The following is a 17281-nucleotide window of genomic DNA, read 5'->3' as shown; positions in this document are numbered from 1 at the left end:
TTACATCAGGGAAGCTAATAAGCTTTGGTTTAAGGTACAGCACAACATGAACCAACATAACTGTTCTAATACAACTAGAATTATAGTAATCACGTAGGTGCAGGCACGTAGCGCACTGAAAGAAGAAATCTTCAAGTTTTACTGATGAACCAAGGTAATCTGGAGCTGCAGGACACGGGTAGGCGCGGATACACCACTGTACAAGAGAGCCCTCACGCACAGATGTGCAGGCAGCATTTCAAACTCGTGGGTTTGCTACAAATGACACCAAGGGTCTCCTAGAACCTTAAATTGGCCACTCAGTGCATTATGATGATGTCTGACGACAGAGGCTTAAGGTCAGTCTTTGAGGCAGTGGGAAGGCAACGCAAGGAAGGGAACCGAAGTGGTCAGCCCTGGGACTTAGTCTTCCAATATGGATTGCTATGACAAAGTAAGTCATCTGAACAGCATATGTGATCCCAGAATTCAATCAAGTGCTGTTTCACGTCTTCACCCGTGCAGACTATACTTCAGCACATTATTGAGCTGGTATAGGAGTGCCCCTGTGATGCTACAACAAGCCAACGAAGAGCATGTTGTATTTTTAGCAAAGGCTATAATATGCTTCGACCATACCCAAAGCACTACAATGAGAAAAAATCATGTGATTTTCAGAGGCGAGAAAGGACACTCACCCATCAACCTTCGCCAAGCCTAGCAATGTGATTAAATGCTGGACTGTCTGCTGACACACACTGGCAATGATAACAGGTCACGAGTAGCAAGTCCAATGTGGAGAAATACAGTTAATAGGCAGACTAAAATGTAATGGGAGCTGGATCCTGAAGGCACCTGACAACCCTTCCCTGGCACAGCACTGCAGCAGAGGAATGAAAGCTGACCCTCTACAAAATGGAAGGCTAGGGTACCACCCACTAAAAAGCTCAAGCATTCTTTCACCATTTCTCATCTGCAACATATGCTTGAATCAATTCATCCATCTATCCATCCATCCATCCATCCTGCAGCCAGAAGCAGCCATTAAAAGAGCCCTTCCTCAATGAATGGTGCCCTCAATCCACAGGGACTGTGTCTTCAGTGAATCATGCCTCATTCTCCAATAGACGCATCCCTTCTGGTGCGATCCAGGCTAATCAAAGTGATCTTTCTGTTGGAATACAGTTTTAACTGTGCATAAGTACTACAGGGAGTGATACCGCCAGCCTTGGAGAGAGTCTCCTGCAGTTCAATTAGCTAAGGGTAGACCAACCACAGGAGCTCCCTCAAAATGCAAGTAGACCCCTCATCAAAGGACTCTCTCAAACTGAAGGTAGACCGCTCATCACATGGGGCTAACTCAAAGTGCAGACAGACCCTTCATCACACTGGGCTCACTTAATGCAGGTAGACTGCTCATCACAGGACTGACTCAAAATACAGACAAACCCCTTATTATACGGCTCACTTAAAATGCAGCTAGACAGCTCATCATAGGGATCACTCAAAAGGAAGGTAGACCCCCTCATCACAGGGCTTCCAAAACTGACTTGAACCCCTGCAGCAACCTACCAGAATTCAATTGTCTTTCCAATGCTAATCTAAAACTTAAAGTTCTCATTTGACTGCTGCGCACCAGTTTTGCCAAGACAGTCAGGTTTGCACCATTTTACGTAAAAGACCATTGTAATTGTACGCTTTAAGTTATACTAATGTCAATATCATGTCCTTAAACTTAAGTAGGAGTGTCACGCTTTACATTCCAATTCTTTGGGCAGATAAACCTAAATTACCTTTATCGTTTATCTCAATTTTAATGCTGTTGATACAAACATACCCCTGGTTCAAAAGATAGGAACTAAGAACAACTAAATCCCCCAAACCGATAGCAGCCGTCTATGGTAACAATGTTAGCATCGTGCTCCATTCCCTTTCTACCACTCATCTGTCTTGAGGGACTCCCAAAATACACAGGCGAAGAAGCACAAGACCGGGTAGATGGATGTCAAAGAGGGCATTCCAGCCATTCACAGGCAGGCAGTGGGACGTGGGAAACACACCCACCCCGCAACTCTCCAATCACCGAGCAGTCCCAGGGGAAATAAGACCGCTTAAAAGATTTTAAAAAGGAGCTAAGAAACGGGTTTCATGATATCGCATGCAAAGACGCATCTCACCTTTTCCCCACAATACTAACATCTTATGGCAACCCTAACGTGCTATCCCATGAAGAGATTGTGTTCAAACAAGCAACCAGTGCGCTCAAAAACACAAAAGCATTCCTAGTGCAGGCGTCTTTGCAGCTGCTGCTGACAGACACCAAGAGTAGGGCCTGCTGTTTCCACCACACTGCAGCAGAGCTAGCTTCCCTTCATTTCATGAAATACTTCAAACACGAAAACTATTCCACCTTCCTAATCTCCAGGTGAATGAGTAGAGCGGGTGAGAACACATTTACATTAAAATACGAATTGTGTACTCCGAGGTATTCACCCCATCTTTTTCTACTAGCAAGCACCTAGTTTGCAGTGACTCCTGTTTTTCCCAACTTCTCTGAAACTCCACCCCGCACATTCCTGAACAAAGAATTTAAATGGTCTTGGTTTTTTTAAGCTATTGTATTCTACGAAGGACAAGAAGGGTGTATCACACTAAGTCAAGCAACCTTCCATGTTCTTTCACTGACCGACCACCTGCATCCATGGAATACATCTCTAGTCTTAAACAATTCTCTCCCCCGACATTGTACAACTCCCTCACTGGCCTTCTCAAGCTGATGATGTTCTCACATGTGTCGTTCCCACTTGGTAACATCTGGTGGTTGGCTTGCCACTATCCTTCAATCACAGAGAGGACGTACTCAACGCACTGAGTACTCAAACAGGTTCTATCTCATTGTACCAGCTGAACCATCTCTAGTGTGAACAAAACACAACAGTTCCGAGGCTCACAACTTAGGATACCACTTTAAATTCCCTGACCATTTCCTTCCGTGCAGAGAAAAAACATCTTCATGTGCACCAAGACATGGCTATTCCTGTAGCAAGCCATGATCAAGCATCAGCATTCGAGAAGGAGAGAGAGAAAAATCTACTGGCTAACTGGCAGAAATGTGCCTGGCAACAAACTCAAGGACCTTCTAGGGCGTTTTACATTCCCAGTTACACGCGGAATGGCACCTAAATGGGGAATGCACTTTATTCCATAACAATGGTGGTTAGTCCTACATAAATGTAAACAAAGCAGCCACCATTTTTCATATGAGCAGAATAGACATCATGAACTGTCGAGACTCCAAGTACACCACACACTCTGAACAAGAGACCAAACCTACTTGTGTGGAACAGAAAAACATGAAGGTCCCTTCTGCAGCACATGGGGATCCAAGGCCAATATGCTGCAGAGATATCCAGCCCCCTCTCCTTCCCACCGATTCCTGCGTTGTGCCACTGGGCAGCACACCACTTCACCTCTATTCAACACAGCAAGAGGTAGCTGCTTGCTTAGCAATGCTGCACCCTACCATGAGGTAAGCTTGCATTCCTGGAGTGCTTTGAAATGCCACGTGCCCCTGAAAGTCACGACAAAGTCAACTGACAAGGACAACATTTATAACAAGGCCTTTAGTGAATTAGGTAGCAAACTGGTCAGATTTACATGAGAAAAATAGATTACCTACTTCTACAATCTAGGATTACTACCAGCATCAATGTTGTGTGTGTTTAGTTTAGCATAGGCTATGGGACGACAATATTAAGGAAAATTGAAGGGATGTCACACAAATGTGCTTGGGTCCTCAGGGTGGTGTGGGGTTGGCCCCCTCTTAGCTTAGAGCACCGGACCATTCACTTACACAAGGCAGATTTGGAGCATTCAAACAGCAAAGTAAACTGAAGAAAGTGCAACATCACATGCAACCCCTTCTCGAGGGACACTGAACACTTCACCAAGATCGCTGCCAACACGTTTCAGAAGAACAAAGAGGGTCTTCTGCGGGTGCCTTAAGGTATCCAGCAGATTGGAGTGCTCACTGGATGGAAATATTCACCACCAGCGTGCAAAATATACTCAAGTGTGCTCAAGACAGCCAACAGTGTCAGCCCCACAATGGGAAGTCAGGATAAACTAGACTACAGTCATGGCATCATTATATAGGAAGATTTTACTGTTGGTGAACGGCCCTAGCGAGGCAAGGGAATTTCGCCATCCCACAGATATTGGAAAGAATGAGAAATTATGTGATGTTTTCCCAAAAGTGGTGCTACTGTAGTTCTTTGTAAGAAAAAGAATACCACCTGGATTGTAGAGACTTAATAACAAGAAAAAAGATTAATTAACAATTATATAGAGCCACAGCTATGCTGCAGATTTCAGTTTGCCTCCGAGTTTAAAAAATAAGTCACCCATTGAGGTTTATAAGGGCTAAATTTGCTTTGTTACATGTCTGAAACCTTCCTATCTGAATCCCGTCAAGCAAAATCAGAACCTTTCAGCCTTTGCGGCGTGAAAGATCCGTGTTGCTTTTATCGCTTATTGACAGAAAAACTCACTATTCACCTTTATAATGGTCTGACCATACAAGGGTCCAGCAGGTGACACTTACTGATCGCGCTAAGAGTATGGTTTTTTTTGAGGGGGGGGCAACGACAGGAGGAGACTAACAAGATACCTGATGGGCAGAGGAATTGTTGCACAGGATACTAGGATCTTACCAGGTTACCAAACATTATAAGTAAAGCCTGCCCTATAGCAGATCTGACAGGCCTTGTTAAATGTTAGCAATCACCCCTCTCTAAGTGCTACTCAACACGGACATCCAAATGTTACCAGATTAACAACTGAAAGCAAATCTCTCATGAAGCCAACACTCAACTGCAGCAACATTCAAGCTTTATAAGGTGTTGTTGGTCACCTTTAAGCCACCTATGAACTTACAAAACTCTAAGTGACAATAAACCTGCAGTCCTTAAATCTGTTGGGGTGTATGACCATCTGCAAGGACTACAAGACGCCAGCTACTAGGATTTCACCAGATCGAATCCAGCCATTCCCCACAGAACCAAGATTGGCACATCTGAATGGCCTCTTCCAATCAAACATATGGAAAACGAAGCGTTGAGGGCCCTTCAGCCTCTTTCTACCTTCCAGTTGTGTAACACTGATGAATTCCACTTGCCTCAAGTCTTCCAGCGTGGTATATGCAGAATATACACAACCTGACGAGAGGAACTAGGGAAATTAACACACAAAGGCTTCTGACCCGTCATTCAGTGTTGGCTGAACTGAACACCTTCCTCCTGCCAACGCAATTAAAGCAGATTAATACAAGGAAACTCTGATCATGTGCGACCACCGCCACCAAACAAGTTAGCATCGTGAGAGTCATATCAATTTTCCATATTAGAGTGCAGTATGAAGAGATCTACTGCTGGAAGAGACAGTGATTAAGATACAAGTTTCCTTTCACCGGTGTGTGCCCATCTCTTGGACTGTCCAGTTTCATCCCTTCTAAGCCACTACCACAGTTCTCGTTTCTCCCCTCCAGTTTTTCAGCTCCCAGCGTACCTTTCTCGTCCTACTTTTCTTCACTAATTTGACCTAGGAGTGCTGCTTTCCGTTCTCTTTTCAGTGCTTTTACTCTGTGTGTACCGGAGTTTAACAGTATTTTGGCAGTACAAGGGTTCTTGGGTCCGCAACATTTTTTCCTAAGTTTCTGGTTTCAGCATCACAATATTTTTTCTACATTATTCCTACAAAGGGCACAATCTTTAATTTTCAACTTACTAACGTACCAACTGAAGGAGGCAGGATGCATGGCAGAAGCACTCCTCTACCTCAAACAAAAGAGATATTACCAGATCTGTCACAGTGGCTCAGCACTACCACAGCAGTGTTCTACAGGCAGGACTGTACATAAAAGAAGGAAAAGTGCTGTACTGAGAGACCCACACCCCAAGAAAATGCCGCAAATAAAGGAAAACACCATACTGTGTGAACCTCAGTGGCAATCCACTAGTTTAGAGTGTAACAAACTAAAATCCTTCGGTATTACGCTAAGGGCAAGTCACAAAGGAGGCCATTTATCACACTATGTTGAAGGTCCTTGGCGGCTTCCCTCAGCAAGAGACATAACCAATATGTACCTACCGAGGAGCCCGCAGGGTAAAGCTGAAGACCGTACAGACCATCAGGGATCAAGAAACATACAATTCAGGACACCATCTTAAATGGCAGGTCATGGTACTTTAATTTGTGATCTGGAAGATGGCAGACGCCAGCTGGCTGTTTTTTGCTGCTTAATCCGTATACCTGCATCAACTCCTCCATTCTGAGGAGCAAGTGGGACTTCATCGACTTTCAGAACCAAAATCTTATCGACATCAATGCAGAGGGCACAAACAGCCAGAAGAAGAGGGGAACCAACATTCTAAGAGACTAGGTGTGTGCCAACTGCCTCACGGTGGCAACGGGCAGATTACAACGGAGAACTGAATGGATCCAACTTGGTGACACTACACTCCAATAATGCATAGGCACTACCCAATTAAAGCCAAAGCATGGCCTTATTTCAGACCAGAAGCCCAGGTGTAAAAAGAGGACAGTTTTGTTCTAGTCTCCAGAGGAGCGACACGCTACTTACTACATGACCAGTGGGAGGATCTAACTTTAAAAGATGGGTCTGGTGGAGCTTACTCATTGGTGACTTGAAGCACGGGAAGAATGGCCTGTCCACATCTTAAGAAAGATGGCTGGAACAAAGAGCGGGCAAGAAACCCGGTGGGGCTGCACGGACAGGTTCATACCTGTGCATCAAGGCAAGGCCTGGCTGCAGCAGCAATCAAACGTACCACGGCTGTGATAGGGGTTTCAGCACAACAAAAGGAATGGATAGGGCATTAGAGGCCAGAAGGGATTGAAGTCTTCACAACAATGTATATACTAAGAACTCAGGTTCATGGATGGGTCGCCAGTGACACCAGGCCTCTGCACAGAAGAAATTATCTAGCACACTTTCCAAAAAACACACCTCTGTAGAGGACTAGGAAGGAAAGCTAACAGGGTGTGTTGGTCTGAAGGTCAATAGGCTTCCTCTGCTAGCACCACAGCCTAGCTGGAAGGGTACATCATCTTAGCGTGCAACATGGAGTAGGGAAGCAAGGTCCAGCCCAAGGCTGCCACTGCCACCTGGGAAAGATCAGTCCCCAACATGGCTGACCACAGCAAGCCGAAAAGGACCCATCTTCACAAAGGCAACCAGAGTGGAGGGGAGCAGGGGTGGGTTTGCACAGGTAGATAGGCCCACAACTAGAAAAGACCAGTGTCCACAAAGTACTTCCTGGAGAAAGAAAGCTTAGAAGGTACACCCTGGGAAAGGGAACCAGGCCAAAGGATGTGTACTAGACAAGGATAACAGAGCTGGACTCACCGGAACCAAGGGGTATGTCAGCTAAAGAGATTGGTTCTGGGCCTTGTAGGTACACCGTGGAAATGGGGAACATACTAAAGGGTGCGTCCTGGACCAGGAGAACAGAGTTGGCTTCAACGGGACCAGGGTACACCCAAGCTAAAGAGATCGGGGCTGGGTCTTACAGGGAAAGATGAACGGATCAAGGGGTGCGCCCTAAACTAGGATAACATAGCTAGGTTCAACCAAGGTATATCCTGGAAATGAGAGTGTGCGTGGATCCTACACGATAGACAAAGGAAATTAGGAACAGGTCAAAGGGCAGATCCTGGACCAGAGGACCAAAGGCCAGATGGGAAGGACTTATTTCCATTTAGCATTTCCTGGAGACACCAGACACTATTTTATATCCCACCTTGTGGACACTGAAGCTGTAGAGCATTACATAAAAACAAGTAGGTTAAAAAAAAAAAAATACCATCTACGCTCTTCGACATCAGTGCAGCTGTATTTTTACTCTGTCGTAGCCGAAGGAAAATTCCTGTTGAATATTAACAGCTCGACTGTACATACCACACCCAGGGCCAAGGACAGAGTATACAGTCCGGGAGCTGTTAACAAGAGGGAAGCAGATCTCGGCAGGACCAGTCATTGGGACAGCTTTTATTTCCGTCTCTATTTAGCCTTGTATAACGTACAGGCCTTTGACGAGAGACGAGACCCATGCTCCATTCCATATAGAAACAACTCCCCCTGTGGCCGCTTTCTATAGGGACACAGCTGTTTGAGGTTCCAATTCGTATGCAGCAGGCGAGGCGCCGGCTCAGGGGAAGTCAATATGCATCAGGCCAGAAATGAATGTACGTGGCACTGGCATTTAAAGGATACTACGGAGACGCACATCTGGGTGCAGGGCTGCTGCGAGTACTGACCAGTAATCGTGGGTACTTCTAGCCCGCTCTTCGGCACGACAGACCTAACTTGGCCCTAACTCAGTAAAGCGTCGACAAGAACCTTTTACGGCAAAATGAAAATCAGCAGGAAAAAGCCGAGCTTGTTTCCTGGCCCGGCTCCAAGTGGCTGGTCGCCAAAGGCCACCCTGGTCCTTACATACATGTGATGTCTCTCCGGGCCCTGGGAGGCCGAAGCCCCCGCAGCACCCCCGTACCCCTCGAGAGATCAGACCACCGTGGACTGGCCCGCGGCGCCCCACAGTAGGAGTGAACTCCTACAACCCGGCCCTCGAGCATGCAGTTCCCCAAGAGGGCTCCAGTGATGGAAACACTGCTCGCAGAAGGTGCCTTCCAATGTGCCACCAGATGCCCACCCTGACTTCTGCACGAGCTGGTCGGGTTGGGAGGGACCCAGGACGCAGGCGTGAGCACTGCTCCAGGACTACATAAAAGGGACCCAAGCTCGCCCAACAGGACAGACCGCTCGAGACGGAAGGGGACTGAGGCGCCTCTAAAACCAGAGGAGGGCCGTGAGACAGGCAGCTAAGGCTCAAGTGACAGCCCACGGGGTCTGCAGGGTGGCGACCACCTCCACAGTCACCCCGCAACATAAGGTTTCTATCACACCCGCCTCTGAAGATGCCCTGTGCTCCTGATGGGTTCTCACGCCATTAAAGGGCAGAAGGACCCAGCCAAAGGCTTCTTCACCTACCCCCCACCCATGAGCCCACGGAGCTGCGCCCCACCTACTCAGCCCCCCTGCTGGAACAGAAGAAGGGTGTCCCCGGGAACCACAGATCTCTGCAAAAGTCGGGGTGAGGATGTATCTGAGGCCTGTTCCTCTGAGGGGGGAACTGAGACACCCCAGTAAAGAGCTTCGACTATAAAGGCCACTTTTAATCTGGACAAGGGTGTTGATAAAATGCTAAATTAACCCAATACCACGTAAAACGACTGCAATGTGGGCGAGACAAGCTCAGGTTGGTAAAGTGCGTCTTTAAAGGTTTCTTTTGTAAAAAGACTCCCCACAAAAAGGGGTGCAGGCGGCCACACTTCTGCGCTGGAGACATGTAGCTCGGATAACAAGGTCTGGAGCTGGGACACGGGCCCCTCAAGCCATTATCTGCACTCGGAGCGGCGGCCATATGTCGCTGATTGGACTCCAGCGCCTAGAAGCCGGCGGAATAGGCAGAGCAAGCAGACAAGCTACGGCTTCCTGCACTGGGCCTTCCCGCCTCCAGTAGGCATCCACTTATGGCCACCGTCCTGCACAGCCCGCCACCCACCTCGAGGCTGCTGCGGACGGCTGGGGGACCGCAGCATGGTCCAGCAAGGACCTCTCTTCTGTTTGAGGCCAAGCCTCAGCCTTACCCACACACAGGCCCCACTACAGCTCCACCACTGGGGCCTGCTTTCAATCATACAACAGACCTGGGATCACAGCTCCTTTCCGCCATCATCATGCAACGGGCATACAGCACAAGCTAAACATGGGCCCACGCTTTCCACTGCCTCGGGATGCTCCCGGTAGCTGGTGCCAGCCACCAAGTTAAGAACTCCCGGAAGGCGTCGGATGGAACTGAACCAAGTACACAACAAATTATGGCCTATTGGATATTTCACAACTATCTGATACCCAACACTCGAGGTTCTCAAAATACCAATGTACACTGCATGAACAGACTATTGTACAACCACAACTCTTCGTTGGTAAACATCCACCGGGAATGCACATTAGCAAATTTGTGAGAACAGAGAAAAAAAAACGTTATTGTAACTCAAAAAAAAAAAAAAAAAAGCCATAGGAATTGTGATTGGCCATCTACACATTTACGCCCCCCAAAAAGTCTCTGAACCCGATAAAACGCACAATACTCTTCTGACTGCAATGTAACAACTACATCTTTTATGCCGTAACACTTTAATAGGCAATCAGGATTTATAAAGCGCAGCAAATCACTTGTGAGGGTCTCAAGGCGCTGGAGCTGCTAGCTGCTTAGCGGTGCTCCGTTCATTCGAACAGCCATGTCTGGCTTGTACAGTTTCCTGACCTTATTTTAAGAACAGAAAGCAGCTTATTAAACCATGCCTCGCCCACAAGGTGCTTTAAGCTGGCACGCCAGAATCCATCTAGACACCAGGTACCTAGTCAGCCAAACAGATGTGTAGTCTTGGGTGCCCCCTGCACTAACACGAACTCCAGGACAATGTGCAAGAGACCACTGCCCACGACTGTTCACTGTGCCACCTTCATAGTGGTTCGGTGGGATGATTGGATTTCATCCAACAGGTGTGGCTTGGAACCCAAGGTATACTATCTCAGAGATACAATACCATACTTCAAGGCAAGAAAGCTTGAAGATACTCACGGGTGGTACTGCCCCTACGACGTAGCTCTTGGCACTCCATTCTGAACACACACCACTTATTAAACATCATCAGAACCCATTAAATCAGCAGTGTCAGCCTAATCGAAGAGGTATGATTTGTGATGAACACAAGTGAGAGATTTATTTGAAAGAGGTAAGAACTACAAATTGAGTCAGCCGGACAAAAGACAGAAAAAGGCATTCCAGATAAATAAGGGTTGGGTGGCATCTGTTAAGGCAAACGCAAAACATCTGCCATGCATTCACTATAAGCTTCCTTGACCAACCACCTACATTTCTTCACCCGGCTTAAAATCAACTAAAACGTCTTTGAAAAGATCAGAATGGAACCCCCAAGAAAAGATCTGAAACAGGGCGTACAGGGCTTGGTTGTATCGGAGACAAACACGGAACACTATTCGATTAGAGGCACACAAAATTACATCACATCACATTACACCGATTCAACTTAAATGGCGTCTCCCTTACAGCCTGTTGCATTTTCAAATGTGGTGTATGATCTTCACAGCTTTAAACTTAAACATAACCCACCACTGAACACAACTTGTTAGAAGACCTCTTCACAGCTCATGCTGTGGTGAGAGGGCGGGGTATTCACACAGTTCTGTTACACCACTCAGGCCATGCATAGGCATCTGACGTCACAACACTCTACTTATGTACTCACGAGGGCCACCGCACCATCACCGCCCCTCTGGCTTTGAGAGGGGCACACTTCTCCCCCATCAAGATGTACCTGAAAATCCACTCCTCCTCAAGCACGACAGCCACTATGTACTGGTATCTCAACGCCTTCTATCATACAAGCTCATGAAACCATAGTGCAATTACAAACAGACGCAACAAAGGGCATGTGGCGCCCTCTTCGACATAAGCTCTAACGTAATCACAAACAACAGTACACGTCGATACTCCAAATGTGTCTTTTGTATAATGTGTGCATGATTGAACAGGCATAGCTCTCATCAACGCATGGGTTCTGTAACACCTATGGGGATAAGGTAGGCTGCACAAAAAATAAATAAACAATACATCTAAAATAAATATTATGTATGCTATCTGGAAACGTGTACAGAATGTTTAATACAACTCGCTCTAAGTCCATTGCAAACATTTTCCCAGGTAAATTCATTTCTAGTGTTAACAGATCACAAAACCAAGCGGCACGGACATTTCTCTGCACAGGCTCCTGCAGGCCGCGACTTGAGCTTGCAAATGTTACATAAGCACCGAGGCGCCTTCACACGCAGCCTCCCAACCAGGCTCGAGCTGCAGAGCATGTTCAAGTAACAATATCCTCTGTTTACAACCCTTCATTAGAAGGCGTGAAAGATCCCACCTTCTCGGAGAGGACAGGAGCGAGGTCCATGAACCAGGACCCCACAGCAGAGGTATTTGTCAGGCGCCTTGCACAACCCCAAGGGCAGTCGTTTTGATGGCCTACTCTGCGTTCACAGCCCAAAAACGACCAAACGCAGTCGAAACCTCTCCCCAGTATTTTAGCTTTAATGTTATATAACACGAGCAGCCAAGCAGACAGTCACAATAGCAGCACACACCAATGGTAGCCAGTTGAACGCCCCGGGAGAGTATGGTGGACCGAGATCCCCAAGCCTCCCTCCAAAGAGCGGGGACACCTGTGATCATGCCACAAGACTTATGTTTATGCCAGATCATTACCACGACGTATGATCCAGTCTAAATGGAACAACAGGCAGGCACAAACACGGCGTCAAGCCATCCCTTCCACACTCAGGTTCGGTTTAAACAGACCCTTTCTTGAGGTCCATAAACGGTCGCTACTCTATGTTCCAATGTTGCGTGGGAAAAATACGCTGAGACCCGAGCTCACGTGTTGTGGGTGGCTGCAAACATATGAAAGACATAAAGCCACCTTACAGTGGCAAACAATGGATGTGCGTGGCCAATGTTTACCTTTTTCAGGCAGATCACCTTATCTCGCACTTGATTTTTATGCCCAAGACGCCTGGAGCGCCCTCCCCTCTCCAAGGTGGTGCAGTGCTTGGTTGCAGGGTTGGGGATTCATGAGCCTTGTGGGGTTTGCGGGGGCGGCAGCAGTCGAGATTAGGAGCCCAAAATAAGCAGCGCGGGTGCGTGTGACGGATGCTGGGATGTTTTGTCACAGGAAGGATCCTGGGCTGCAAAGCATCGAACAAGGGCCGCAGCAGGCTGTGGCCGGATCCTGGCAGAGCTCAGACCAGGGCACATGGGAAGGGGAGGGGTTCACCCACGGCAGAGGCCCTCGGTGCGCAACAAAGCAGCGCCTACGCTGCCAGCGCCCCTGGGGGGCCACCCCAGCCCCGTCTGTCGGCCGATGGCGACACTTGGGGTTCGAGCGAGGCGTGATGGGGGTGAGGTCACCCCTCGCTAAGGGATCCCTTTCACCCTTCCCAACTGGAGGGGGGCGGCGTAAGCACCACAGAACCGGACACATGCGAGTGCACACACAGCAGTACCCCTAAACGAGGAGGTGGGGACCCCAAACGGCAGGGGACCCCCCAGCAGTGGCATTTTAAGACTCAAACACACACAACACTGGAAGAAGATCCAACATGGAGGTGCAAGCGGCTTCACAAAAGTTAACAAAGCCCCCGCCCCAACGGTAGCGAGGTCCATGGGGGCAACAGTAGCCACCCCCCCCCCCCCCCACGCAGATGCAGCACACAGGCCCCCTCGGGTCAGGGCCCTGGGTCCACACCCACCCCGGGGGCGGCAGGCACGGGCCAGACACGCTATTGGGGTGCTCTTCAGCCTCTGGGGAGTCTCATCGGACCCAGGTAAGGTGCGGCTGGGGTCGCTGCCCTCCCCCACCCCGGCCAGGGGTCAGTTACTCTCCCTAACACAGAGTTTTAGGCTGGCGCCGGTACCTGCGGGTGCAGAGGGCTCCCCCAGAATTGTCCCCGTGCTCACACTGCACCCCCACACCTCCAGGTCCCTCCAAGTCTCCCCCCCCACATTAACGGCAATAACGGCTATAAATGCATTTTAAAGCGCCCCGTGATGAAGGCTGGGCGCTCACCTGTCCTGCAGACTCTCCCTCCGTCCAGCCCGGGTCCCCCGGAGCCCGTGCGGGCGGGCCCAGGGGCGCGGGGCTCACTAGGCCTCAGACGAAGCCTCGGCCTTTCCTGGCGGCCGGCGCCCGGAGTGGAAGCGGCCTGCCCCGGCTGTGGGGCGCCGCTTGGAAGAGCTCCCCTGTGAGCGTGGGGGCGTGTGATGCGCGCCCGAAGAGGTGCTGCGGGCGCTCGCAAGAGCGGGCTGACCCTGCCCGTGTCACATCGAGCACGGCGCGGCCGGCCCTCGGCGGAGACCGCTCCTCCCCTCCCCCCACCTCTGCTCCCTTCGCGGGCGGAAGCGCGAATGAGCGCACGGGGATCCCCGACTCCGCCGGCAGGGGCGGCGTGCGATGCGCGGGCACGGCCTCCGCGCTTACGCTATTGGTCCGGAGGGCGTGATCGACGGCGCACATGGCCAACGGTGAACCAGTGTGCTGAGGCGGATCTTCAAGTCAGTACTTGTCTGCTGATTAGTCGATGAAAAAGTACCAACAAGGCATCTTCGCATCCCGATTGGCGGTTTAGACTGCCAATTTTATGACGTTCGCTCGCAGAAGGGTAAACACCCCACCAAGCGCTTGAACCCCGCATTTGACTGACTGGCGGTGGAGGAGCGGGTTAGTATTAGGCGGGTATGTCTGAATTCACAGTCGCGTCTTTTCTGGTTGCGTGTGGGTATACAGTGCTTTCCGTTACTACGTGTCTCGGTAGTTCACCTGTCCTCGCTGCCCGGGCTGCCGAGAAGGCAGGATGGCGGTTGACGTGTCTCCCCGCCGCCGAGTGTGAGGGAGGCTCTGATTGGTGGATCTCGGGAAGTTTACATCGCGTACGTCACGCTGCCTGCGCGCGGATTGGCCGGTGCCTGCCTCCGTCACGCCCGCCGAGGAGGCGGTTTTTCTCCTCAGTGCGGGCCGTTGCTGCGGGCGGCGCGGTCCGGGGCGAGGCCTTCTCCGCCTGGGAGCCCACGTCGTGCTCGGAGTCTCCTCAGCGGTCGCCGTTACACACGCTGGCGCAGAAACGGGAGTGCGGTGTATGTTTAACCCAGTGCCCGCCGGCGGGGAGGCGTCGGGAACCAGGGATATTTACCGTTTAATTTCCTGGAAGTGAAGCCTTTGCTCACCGGGGGAGGGAGGGTGTCCAGCGCGGTGGTAAGTGGGACTGGACGGGTGAATGATGGTAAATAAATTACCACCAGGGCCCCCCGTTGTATATTGTTCTGCTGGGGGGCCTGCGGGCCACGGTTCTGCTCCGAGGCCTCCCCCCTCGAGGGCCCGTGTTTCTAAGACCTCTGTGCGGCTGCCAGGAAGCACAGCGTCGGGTTACTAGGCCTTTCCCTGGCGCTGCCCCCCTCCCCCATCTTGTCCCCTTCCGTCTCTCCCTCCCGCCCGGAGCCCTGTTCCTGGGCCGCTTTGTTCCCACCTTGGGCGTGTTGTGTAAAGCGCCTGCAACGGACCCTGTTGTGTAAACAACTGCAGGGACCTGTGATGATATTGAAAGTATGGATGTCCACAGCGTGATGACTGGCACTTTCTATAAAGTGCCTTATGGGCCAGTTCAAATGTGTCACCAAGGCTAGCCTCGCTCTTGACACGGGGGTGGATATCAGTCATGAAAAAACGCAGTGCTTAGGTTTATTTTAAAGAATACAGCGCCTTGACCTACGGTGGAGTTCAGCTTACCTGCAACTGTTAAGAGCTACAGCTGCAATGTTCAGGTTGCTAAAATGTATTGCCGCTCCTTCAGGCTCACTCGTAGTCTTACATTTAACAATGAAAGAATGGGCCCAACAAATTCAGCATTCAAGTGGTTTTGGCTCAAATCTAGGGATAGATTGAAATTGTATGACCCGGGACAACTTGCTAGCTTGATATGGGTTTAAAGCAAAATGAAAGTAAACATCAAACATAACATTTATTTTTAATAGTTTTATAATATCCACAGGCCTTGCAATCAGATAATTTGCTTGCTTGCTATCTTTTACTCTGCATATTTGTTGCGGTGCATTGAAAAACACCTCAGACAACTATTTTTTGTCACATACAATTTTTAGGAACTGTTGATGGACCGGATTAAATTAGTTTACATGATAGGGTGCTGCGTTGTAGCTTTACATTTTTTAAACCCATGGTTCGGTAGTCGCCTGGCCAGTGCGGTCTTTGCAACAAGTACGCTAGAAAGATTGTGACTGCTGACATTTAGTAAGTTTAATTTCTGACAATGCGAAGTACGGTTTACAGTAGCACCCATTTACAGTTTTTGTGGAGAAATGAATGTGATCCATTTTATAAATACAATCACAAGTGTCCAACAATGATCCCTGAGTGATCTATCTTTATTTGCCTCCATAAACCACGAAAACTAGAAGATTCATTTTGTACAGATCAGGGCATACTTTATCACTGTAGTCTCCAGAACAGTGGCCATGTCAAATGCTGTCATATCCTAGGATTGTGTTATATGGATTTGTAGGCTGTATATATTACATGGGGGCATCTCCTGGCCGGAGAGTGCTCTGTCTGAAGGAAATCCATAGGGAAAAGAAGATATTCATTCAGCTTCCTTCTGAATTCAAGAACAGCTGGGGCCGGGAATGTAAGGGGGCAACTAGATCTGTACCTTTAGTGTGTGGAAGAGTGCACAACCCGTTGTGTCTGCTTGTCGAAAGAGGGGGCTCGAAGCCAGTTATTTGGCCAGAAGACTGGAGGTGTAAGTCTGCATGTGGAAGTGAATGTGATGGGTGACATCCATACAGTCCTAATTGAGGGGAGCCTTAAGAGTTGTAGATCGAAATCCACAAGTGATTCTTGGTATGGAGCCAGTGGAGTCCCAAAAAAGGGTGTGGGACGGTCATATACGTTATCTTAGTCGGCGGTGATGAGGACTTGTATTACTGTCCTACCGACATGGAGCATTCTGAGAATCTGAGTTTCAGACAGTTGTCACTCACCTGGTTGGCCACTGAGCACATGCAGTGGACGGAGTATGGCTGTGTCATGGAGGTGTTGTCAAAGCGGGACAGGATTAGTTTGGTGTCATCAGCATAGGAAATAATGGTGAAGGAGAGTACAGTTGCAACAAGAGGGGCCAAATAGATGTTAAACAGGATGGACCCAGGCGTGAGTACGGAGCAGATGGCTTAAAGTCCGTGGGTGGAGATGGGACAGGGTCAAACGGAGCGCCAGATTTAACCAAGAACCTGGCTCATGTTAAGAAAGCAAGGGACCAGCAAGTCATGATTGTGCTGGTAGCTGTGTCGAGGAAGTCAAGGTTAATGAAAGTTGGTCCCAGTAAGTGCCCTGTAGTTTGGAGTGAATTTTCAGGGTGTCAACGTTGAATTTGGAGCTAGGTTTGTTGGGTGGGGCAGGATCTTAGAACTAATCCATCTGTGGGAATATTATTGCACTGCCGTTGGGCGGTCCTGTACTTGGGAGGCCTATCCAGTTTCGGCTGCCAGGTGTTGAAGCTGATGTGGGTGTGGTT

At 49.3% G+C, this 17281-nt stretch overlaps 1 protein-coding gene across 7 annotated transcripts in view; it reads right to left on the bottom strand.

Moving 5' to 3' along the window:
* SETD5 (SET domain containing 5) overlaps nucleotides 1-14103 on the bottom strand; it is a 313379-nt gene extending 299276 nt beyond the window's left edge. For 4 of the 7 annotated variants that reach the window (XM_069206126.1, XM_069206130.1, XM_069206128.1 and 1 more), the window contains exon 1: nucleotides 13768-13906. The gene's annotated coding sequence lies outside the window, so the exon portion shown is untranslated. Of the gene's footprint in view, nucleotides 1-13767 lie in introns of all 7 variants that reach the window. The other 3 variants (XM_069206129.1, XM_069206133.1, XM_069206132.1) reach the window with 2 other exon arrangements.
* Nucleotides 14104-17281: the final 3178 nt, after the last annotated feature.

This window comes from Pleurodeles waltl, chromosome 9 (assembly GCF_031143425.1).
Source record: "Pleurodeles waltl isolate 20211129_DDA chromosome 9, aPleWal1.hap1.20221129, whole genome shotgun sequence".
In the NCBI taxonomy this organism is placed as follows: domain Eukaryota; kingdom Metazoa; phylum Chordata; class Amphibia; order Caudata; family Salamandridae; genus Pleurodeles; species Pleurodeles waltl.
This window is presented reverse-complemented; position numbering and strand designations above follow the sequence as displayed.